This window comes from Pinus tabuliformis, chromosome 5_1, assembly GCF_031772625.1.
Source record: "Pinus tabuliformis cultivar Carrire ecotype Pingquan chromosome 5_1, CPIR1, whole genome shotgun sequence".
Lineage (NCBI taxonomy): Eukaryota > Viridiplantae > Streptophyta > Pinopsida > Pinales > Pinaceae > Pinus > Pinus tabuliformis.
In genome coordinates this window covers 800686007-800696768 of record NC_142305.1, presented here as the reverse complement: position 1 = coordinate 800696768, position 10762 = coordinate 800686007, and positions in this window count along the sequence as shown.

Here is a 10762-nt window from a genome sequence, read left to right as displayed (position 1 = left end):
TATTGAACAAGAAAGGCTAAACAAGGAGAAAAGAGTGCATCTTGTGCGATCAAGTCGAGAAATGAATCAGAAGGATCAGCACAGGATGGAAGATTGTTTTGATTATAGCATGTGGTTGCGAATTCCTCAGGATATCTTGATCTTGAGGAATCACAATTATCTCTTTTCCTCTTTGACTATTAGAGGGGGAAAACAAATAGAATAGGAAAACTTTTGCCTTTTTACCTCGACTGTAATTTTAATAAATATAGCATTACTTTGAAGAACACATCGTTATTGTAATGACATTCGGAGTTAGTGAGTAATATATAATTTGTGTTTCAGTTTATTCATGATATTCTGAGTAACTAGGCAGTAATCACTGGAAGCTTGGGCCCAGTCACTGGTGGATTTCACTGCTTTTCCCTATGTTATATTTTTACCTTTTTATTGCAAGTCTAATTATTTTTTTCTATAGTTTTACAATTGATATATTTGATATATAAATGACTGGTGTTGAGTTTGTGCATTCCACGCATTATTTCTTATCTTTGTTCATTGGATTCATTTATTTTTATCGTGGAATTATTCAATTATTAGATAAGAGTTGTTTCCTGTTAATCGGGAGCCAGAGTATTATTGGTTAGATCAGGTGCATTACTGTTTCTATTCATCTGAAAGAGCTCTGTTACCGCTACAATGCACTCGGTTGATGTGCTTATGGCTTGTAATTGCAATTAGAGATTTTTGATTAAGATTGAGTTTTGATACTTGAATAGTGTAATTTCTTTGAAGTACAAGTTTGGTAGTTTGTGGTTTGATCCCTTTACTCTTGTATTGAAACCAATAAGTTATTTTAGATCATTACTCTCAATAGATCCAATTATTTCCATCACTTACACATACTGTGTACCCTCTTGAAACAAAAATACTTACCTGGGTTTATAATTAATGTTAGGCATTTAGGAGTTCTAAAAGACATTTTATATGTGCCCAACATTTTGGCACCGTTTTTGGGGAGAGTGTCTCAATTTCATAGAAGGTGATGTATGGGGCTTGGTGGAGGTACCATTACTAACTGGGACCAAATGAAAATAGACTTTCTAAGAAAATACCAAGATTATTGCCGAACTAGAGAACTGAGGATGAAATCTTGTGAATGGTAGCTAAGAATAATGAGACTCTTGAAGAATATGTAGAACATTTTCAATATAATCTACAAGGATCTCCTTATGCAAATTTTCCTCGTGAAGTTCTTAAAACTACGATGATCAAAGGTATGAAAGAACAATCAGTAGAAACACTGAATTTAATGGGGAAGGGTGATATTTATCAAGAGAATTATGATGATATTATACAATTGTGCATCAAGTACTCTAGAGGCAGTACAAGGGTGAAACCAACCAAAAGTGAAGCTATCACTAGAGATAGCAGAGCCTCAGGAGGAAGAATTTCACGGGTTGAAATCGATAATTTGCTAGAAGATTTCAAGACTGATATCTTGGGGACCTTGATGACACAATTGGATATCATGCAAGAAAAACAAAACTAGGTTGAAGAATAACAAAATCTAGCTATTTTTAGTCCACATTCCAGAAAGAAACATAATCATAGAGAATTTTCGTTAGATATGATACAAACATGTGACATTTGCACTAAGGATTATGCTATGGAAAGTTGTCCATCGCCTCCTAGATTAAAATCAGTTTTCAAGGAAGCAAAAGAGGATGTGGAACGAGTATATATACTGAACCAATGTTGTCAATGGAAAACACGTCTGACATGTATGATTATAGAACCATCTTCATTATTTCCTTCTTCAATATTTAATTCTCAACAGTTTTTAGGAGCAACATGGCAGAACCAACCACCTTTCTCTACCTTTCCACCTCAAGCATTTTCTATGCCACCATGGCCCAACCAATCAAATCCAAACAATAATTGGCCAAATTCCTCTTACACTCCACCATTTTGGCAGAACAACCCCTATTCCTCTCAATGGTCTCTTTCTACCTCACAAAATCAAAACTGGCAACCAAATTGGAAACGATTCACAAACCAGCCCATGGGAACAATTCCTCTGCCTCAACCAACCTTACTAGCACCTTACAAATTGTAGCTGAATCCTCAACCTAATATATGGCCACAACTCCTAGCTCAACCAAATCTAAATCCAAACAACAAACCAATCTAGTCAGTACAAATTATTGAGAGTCTGGACCCTGAAGTTGAGTCAAGAGAATGTAATGAACTTAAGTTAAGATCTGGACATGTAATTGCTCCAAATGATGAACAAAATCTGCAACCTGAAGTTAAAGAAACACATCTAAAAAAGCTTGCGACTGTAGATGACCAGCAAATAAAACAGGGAGAAGACACAGTCAGGCAAAAATACCTGAACAAATCATAGCTACTTCTCCCCCATTTCGAGAAAGATTGATAATACCTTGACCAATTGAATATCTTGACTTTGATCTTCTGGGTGAACTTAAAAATCTATGTATAAAAATACCCCTCCTCCAGGCCATTCAAGATATTCTGATATATGTTAAAACCATTAAAGAGTTGTGTGCAAAGAAGTGTGTGAGGAAGACAAAAATAACACCAACTATCCATGTTGTCCGAACTTTATCTATTTATTACTAGGGAAAGAGACACCTGTAAAATAGGAAGACGTGAGGAATCCCATTGTCACAGTGCAAATGAATCGCCACTCCTTTCCGAATGCTTTAGTTGACTTAGGGGCAACCATTAAAATTCTTACAATAGAAACTTGCAAAGTTCTTAGCATCACAACCTTAGAACCAACCACTACCTTTCTTGAACTTGCTAAACCTTCAGTCGTTAGGCCAGAAGAAACATTACAAGATGTGATGGCTTCTGTGGACTCTTGAGAATATCCGGTAGATTTTTTTATTATTAACCCCAGAAATTAGCTAATGGAAATCCCTTAATACTGGGAAGGCCTTGGCTAGCAACAACCGATGCTTATATATGTTGCGAAACAGGCAGTATGACCATAACCAAAGGCAATACTGTTAAGAATCTAGCTTTATATCCTCCTTCTCAGCCAAGCCTGACCATTGTAAAAAGTAGAAAACAACTAGCAACATATTTAAAAGAAAATATTCGTTCACCATTGACTATGGCAGATGCGCTTGAATTCAAAAATCAAACAGAAGATGATGTCATTAACACCTTTATCAATCAACCTACTGTAGTGTCTAATTTGAGATGTCACATGATTGAAGCAGTCCTTGATAATGGGATTGAAGAAGATTCCTTGAGAGACATCAATGACCAACTAATACCGACAACCACTGTCTATAATAGAAAGCATATTGAAATCGAGCAATGGAAAATCTTGAACTTTAACAGTAATCTGAGTAATGACTAGCAATAGAAATTTATCCAAGTCCTTAGGAAATATAAAGGGGCTTTTGCATGGGACTACCCAGACATGAAATGGATTGACTCTCAATTATGCATGCACCACATCTACTCTGAAAAAGATGCAAAACCCATTCAAAAACCACAATGTAGATTAAATCCTCATCTAAAGGATATTGTCAGAGAAGAACTTCAAAAATTGTTAGATGTGAATTTTATTTATCCTATATGTGACAGTAAATGGGTTTCTCCATTAGTAGTTGTCCCCAAAAAGAATGGAAAATGGCAGATATGTGTTGACTACAGAGAAATCAATAAAGCAACGAAAGAATACCATTTTCCCCTTCCATTTATCGACCAGGTCCTTGATAGACTTGTACGAAAGAAATTCTTCTCTTTCCTGGATGGCTTGACTAGCTATAACCAAATTCAAATTGTCCCTGAAGACGAGGATAAAACTACTTTCACCTGCCCCTGGGGAACATTTTCTTACAGAGTATTGCCTTTCGAATTATGCAACACACCTGCTACATTCCAAAGAGCCATATTCAGTATTTTTTCAAACTTAATAAATGAAGGATTGGAGGTATACATGGATGATTTCACACCCTATGGGGATGACTTTGATCAAGAATTACAAACATTGGAGAAAGTCCTAGAATGGTGTATTGCTACTAGGTTATGCTTAAGTCATGAGAAGTGTCATATGATGATGATAGAGGGTCTGATTCTAGGTCATTTCATTTCATCAACTGGAATTCGGGTAGATCCAATGAAGATATAGGTAATCCTCTTATTAGCTACTCCCTACACTGAAACAGAGGTACACAATTTTTTGGGATTTGCCAGATATTATCATAGATTTATAAAGAAATTTTCGCAAACTGTTTCACCTTTATATGCCCAAACAAGAAATTTTGATTTTATATGGACTGATAAATGTGACACTACCTTCACAGATCTGAAACAGTTAGTATCAATAGCACCAGTATTACGAGGCCCAAATTGGGATATACCTTTCCAGATTTCATCAGATACATCAGATACAACCGTTGGAGCTGTTATTGGCTAAGAGGAAGACAATAAACCCTACACTATATATTACATCAACAAAAACCTTACTCCTGCTGAGTTGAATTATACAGTAACAGAAAAGGAGTTTCTAGCTGTTATTTATGCTATAAACAAATTTAGACACTATATAACTAGATATCCTGTATTTTTGTATACAGATCACTCTGCCATTAAATATTTAGCCAACAAACCAATTACAAATGGAAGAGTGACTTGTTGATTACTACTTCTGCAAGAATTTGACATAACTATAAGGGATTGACCAGGGAAGGAGAACCTCATGGCAGACTTCCTCTCCCAAGTACCAAGAACAGATGATACAGTGGCAGTAGATGATCAGTTCCCAGATGGACATTTGTTTGTTGTGGCCATAAAAATGCCATGGTATGCAAATGTAGCAAACTACCTAGTAGTGGGAAAATTACCCAAACATTTGACACCCAAAGAAAGGAAATTGATTGTTCAACGTAGCACTCGTTTCTCCTGGATTGGAGGATATATTTTCCACACAGGATCTGATATGCACATCCGCAGGTGCATCAGGGAGGACAAAATTTATGATATCCTAAAAGCATGCCATGATGGACCTTGTGGTGGAAACTTTGCAGACCGTAGAACTGGACATAAAATTCTACAGATGGGCTACCACTGACCCACTATTTTTAAAGATGTTAAGAAATTTCTCTAGTCATGTGATAGTTGCCAAAGGATGGGCTGCCTTGTCTAATCTGATGAAATGTCCCTACATCCACAGCTAGTGATAGAACCCTTTGAGCATTGGGCATTATATTTCGTTGGGCCATTCAAACCACCATCCAACCAGAAATCATATATATTGGTTTCAACAGATTACGTAACCAAGTGGGTGGAAGTAGTAGCATTGCCAAGAGCAATAAAGGAAACCATTATTAACTTTCTTTTCGAAATTTTTTTGTGGTATGGATTACCCAGAGAAGTAATTATTGAAAGGGGACCATAATTTTTGGGTCACAAGATTGTTGCCACATCGAGAAATCATCATATCGCACACAAAATTACTTCCCCTATCACCCACAGGTGAACGGGAAGGTGGAGAGCACCAACAAAGTTATTGAAGCTATTCTAAAAAAGACAGTTTCTCACATCGACGAGACCGGACTACTCAACTTCTAGAGGCCTTCTGGGCATATCACAATACTTGGAGGAACACTACTCGATACTCTCTACATCAACTGGTGTTTCGTAAATAAACCATTTTCCCCATATAATTTGAAATACAAACACTAAGGGCAGCCCAAGAGGTGGGACTAGATTTAACTGAAGCCAAGGTTAACACGTTATAGCAGACGAATGAATTAGATGAAGTTCAGCTACTAGCTCTACATCATACGACACTTATTCAACAGAAAAGATCCAAATTGCATGATTCCGTAATTAAGAAAAATACATTTCATGAGTGTGACTCGGCACTCCTTTATGATTCCAGGTTTCATGACTTCCATGGCAAACTGTAGACTAAGTGGTTAGGCCCCTATGAAATAAATCAGGTACATGACAATGGCAATCTTACACTAACAATCATTAATGGGTTTGGTTCTTCTGTTAATGTTAATGGGAATTGGGTATGCCTCTACGAAAAACCACTTACCAGAGAATCTCTCTGCCAGCAGATACGTGAGGACCCCACCGTGCAAGTTTTAGCTACAGAAGGCAATCTTTCGGCAGCTTCATCTTTATAAAATTTATTTCTTCTCTGTAAAATATGTAAATATGATTGTTGAATTGATTTGATTTTCTTTTTCTTTTTCTTTGCTTGTTTTGTTGTTCAATCTAATTGAACAACACTTTCTTTTCTGCATGATTTTGTTGTTCAGTTAATTGAGTGGCTGTTGTTCAATCTATTCAATAGCCATTGTTCAATCTATTGAACAGCTGTTGTTCAATCCAATTGAACAACACTACTTTCTTTGTGTGATCTTGTTGTTCAGTTAATTGAACAACTATTGTTCAATCTATTGAATAGTCGTTGTTCAATCCAATTGAACAAAAATACTTTCTTAGCATGATTTTTCCATTCAGATAATTGAACATCACTTTCTTTTTGTATTGTTTTGATGTTCAATCAATTGAACAACTGCTGTTTAATCTGTTGAACAAATGACGTTCAATCTATTGAACAGCCACTGTTCAATCCAATTGAACAAAACATTCTTTTTGCATTATTTTGTTGTTCAATTATTTCAACAGTTGTTGTTCAATCTATTTAACAACCGTTGTTCAATCTATTCAATAGCTACTATTCAATCTATTGAACAGCTGCTGTTCAATCCAAATGAACAACACTTTCTTTTTCATTGTTTTGTTGTTTAGTTAATTGAATAGTTGTTGTTCAATCTATTGAATAGTCGTTGTTCAATCAATTGAACATCACGTTTTTTGACATTGTTTTGTTGTTCAGTTAATTGAATAGCTGTTGTTCAATCTATTGAAGAGCCACTGTTCAATCGAATTGAACAACACTTTTTTTGGGCGTGCTTTTCTGTTCATTCAATTGAACAACTGAAAATCACTTTTTCTCTTTACGGTTATTGATGTTCAAACAATTGAACAAGACTTTTTGTGTATCTCTGTTGTTCACTTCATTGATTAATTGTTGTTCAATTCCAATTGAACAACAAATTTTTCTTTTGTGTGATTGCTCCTTGCTTGTCTGAACGATTGATGTTCACCCAAAATCTCAACCCCATTTTAATTTTGTTTTTCATTTTGTTTTCTTTTCATGGCATGAAGTACACTACTTTTATGAGGACAAGAATTTATGGATTCTATTAAAGGGACTTAATACCATTAACGTTATGATCTTTAACAGGACAACTTCTTAATGATAGATTCTTTTCAAGAAAAGGACATAGTGATCTATATACTGCTTTGTTGCATAGCTTTCTGTTGTGCTTGATACTGATTGTGTTGGAAATAATACTGAGAGGGGGGGGTGAATCAGTATTATCAGATCAATCAAACTTTTTCAATGCTCAGAAACATATACGCTACTTCAGTTAAGTGAACCAGCGTGTACACGCTACTGTGACTAAATAAAACAGCGTATAAGAAGAAAGCTCATAATTTAGTTAGCTTATTCTTCAGTTAAGTTCATCAGGACATGATTCACCACATTAACAGTAAACAGGTGCAGTATAACAGAACAGATCAAAAGCCACACACATGAACACCAAGATATAAGGTGGAAACCCAATGTGGGTGAAAACCACCTGCTGCAAGTTGTCTCTATCTTTCTTTAATATGAAACTTCAGTTTACAATATTTTGTACTGGTGCAGCCTTATACCAGTACGCAGGCTACAACCTGCAGAAGGCTACAACCTTCTCTCGTTCTCCAAACTTCCTTGGAAGGGAGCTCCAACCCCCTTTGCTCTTGTACTAGCCAAGATACTAGTACGTAGGTGCTGACCTACAATCTTCTTTCCTTCAGGTACCACCTTTCATACATTTTCAGACTGGATATTCCTGAAGCACAACATTACAATCTGAAGGCCACAATTCATTCACCTTTCACAACAGATCATTGAAGCATAAAACAACCAAACTTTGAATCACTGAACCACTGAACCCTGTCAATCACCTGTTACCAGAACACAGAACAGACTACAGAACTCTTCAATAACAGTCAGACCCAACTGTAAACCCAAAATCAAGCTTCAAAATATATACGCTACTTCAATGAGCAAAACCCGCGTATACACGCGCTTTTACCGAAGCCAACCTGCGTACAGATCTAAAAATAAACTTTCTCAATTTGCAGCTGTACCAGACATCAGTTAGACCCAGAACATAACATTGCGATAGTATGCAGATCTAGAAATACGCATAATCAACCATATCATGATAGTGCATTTCAAACCATTAGATCCCGATCTATCCTTAGATCTAGTCTTCCATCAACCGATGTGATCTCTCCTTGGCTTAGATCAAGCAACCCAGAACCTGCATATCAGATCTCTTTCCTTTTCAGATATTCAAGCCTTTTCGAAAGATGATATTGCCTAATGATCTTCTTCTCCTTATATAGCCTTAGGCCTTGCTCAATACCAAGAGCCAAAACCATAGAAATCCAAAACCATCAACTGCGAAACTAGAGATCTACACGACTGTCGAGGTACTTTGGTCCAAAGACATGGGCACAAGTACCGAGGACTAACTACCATGGACCAAAAGGAAACTTCCCGACATATACGCACTTTTCTATTCATGCATCTGCGTGTATACGCGCCTTATTATATAGCTCTCCTGCGTATACGCAACTTAGTATGCATATCACCAGCGTGTATACGCAACTTGGACTTAATTAACCTGCGTATATGAGATTTCTCTTCATTCTGTAGACTGAACGGAGATCTGTCATCAAAGAGAGTTGCCATCAAGGACAACACCTGTATCATAGCGCCATACCTGAGCCAAAATGCCAACAATCTCCCCCTTTGGACTTGATGGCAACCTTCAGATCCTTAGAATCATTCTCCCCCTTTGTCATCAAGGGCAAAGGGCTGTGCTCCCCCTGAGAACATGCTGATACCTCTGCTTGGCTGTGTTGAAACATGCTCCCCCTGACTGTAGGCAAGATCTGCAAAAGATGTTCTTCAACAAGAACCAAGACTTATACACCATAAGGGACCTTCCTATCACCAAAAGACTCAATACATACATCCATACTCCCTACCAAGAGGGGACACATCAGAGACAATCAATTATATTACATCATTCATCCCAGGCATAGTGGGGAAACCAACATAGGCCGTTACATGACCTTGACATCATAAAAGAGATATGACATAGGGACAACAGATCTAGACCAAGACTTATGAAAGTCACCAGCAGCATCTGAGAAACATCTTTTTAGATCAGCAACCAAGATTTCTTTCTGAGCTCCTTCTCCTGAACCCAACAACCAAAACATCTGAATGCCAACAATGCTTTATGATACTTTTAAGCTGCTCCCCCTGAACCTGTGCCTGCTGCACCCCCTGAAACTGTGCCTGAAGAATTCTGACATACCCATTGCTGTTCAGAACTCCAGAGATTGCCCTTGCTGTTCAGAACTTCATATACGCGTTTTCTCCTGCATGAAACTGCGTATGTACGCTGATATACTTTCTGCAACAAGCGTCCAACATACACGCGACTTCCTTTTCCGTAACCTGCGTATATACGCGGATAGCCCTTCCGTAACCTACGTATACCAACTTTTCTGTAGAATAAACAAACTTCAACAGCAGGATGAAGCATCAACTACTCCCAGCTTTTGTCTGAGATATTCAAAATTTTCTCTGGGCAGTGGTTTTGTGAGAATATCAGCAACTTGTTCCTTAGAAGGAACATACTCCAACTTGACCTTCTGCTCAAGCACTTGTTCCCGAAGAAAATGGTACTTGATTGGTATGTGCTTGGTCTTTGAGTGCATGACTGGATTCTTTGAAATGCTGATTGCACTTGTATTATCACATAAGATAGAGACGGGTGGAGTGCAAGTGATTTGAAAGTCCTGCAAGGTCTGCATCATCCAAAGAAGTTGTGTGCAACAAGATGCTGCAGCCACATATTCTGCTTCAGCTGTAGATAAGGCAATCGAACTCTGTTTCTTGCTGAACCAAGATACTAATCTGGAACCCATGAAGAAAGCACCACCACTTGTGCTTTTCCTATCATCCACACTTCCAGCCCAATCTGCATCTGTGTAAGCATGAAGAGTGAGATCTGTATTTCTAGGATACCATAAGCCATAGTTTTGGGTCCCTTGAAGATATTTGAAGATTCTTTTGACTGCCTGAAGATGAGTTTCCTTTGCGTTGGCTTGAAATCTTCCAACCATTCCTACTGCATGTGTAATATCTGGTCGAGTACCTGTCAAATAAAGCAAACTCCCAATCATGGATCTATAAGTGGGTTGGTGAACTGCTGCTGATTCATCATTTGCACTGAGGCTGCATCCTGTAACCATGGGTGTACATACTGGCTTTGACTCTTCCATGCCATACTTCTTCAAGATCTGCTTGAGGTATTTGGTTTGAGACAAGAAGATACCTCCTTCATTTTGTTGGATTTGCAATCCAAGAAAATATGTCAATTCTCCAAGAAGTGACATTTCGAATTCTTTCTGCATAACCAAGGCAAAGTTTTGACTCATAGTCTCTTCATTGCTGCCAAAAATAATATCATCTACATAAACAACAAGAATTAGCAATTTGTTATTTTCAACTTTTATATAGAGATTGCTATCTGCTGATCCTTTTGAAAAGCCTTGTTGGTGAAGATATTTGTCCAACCGA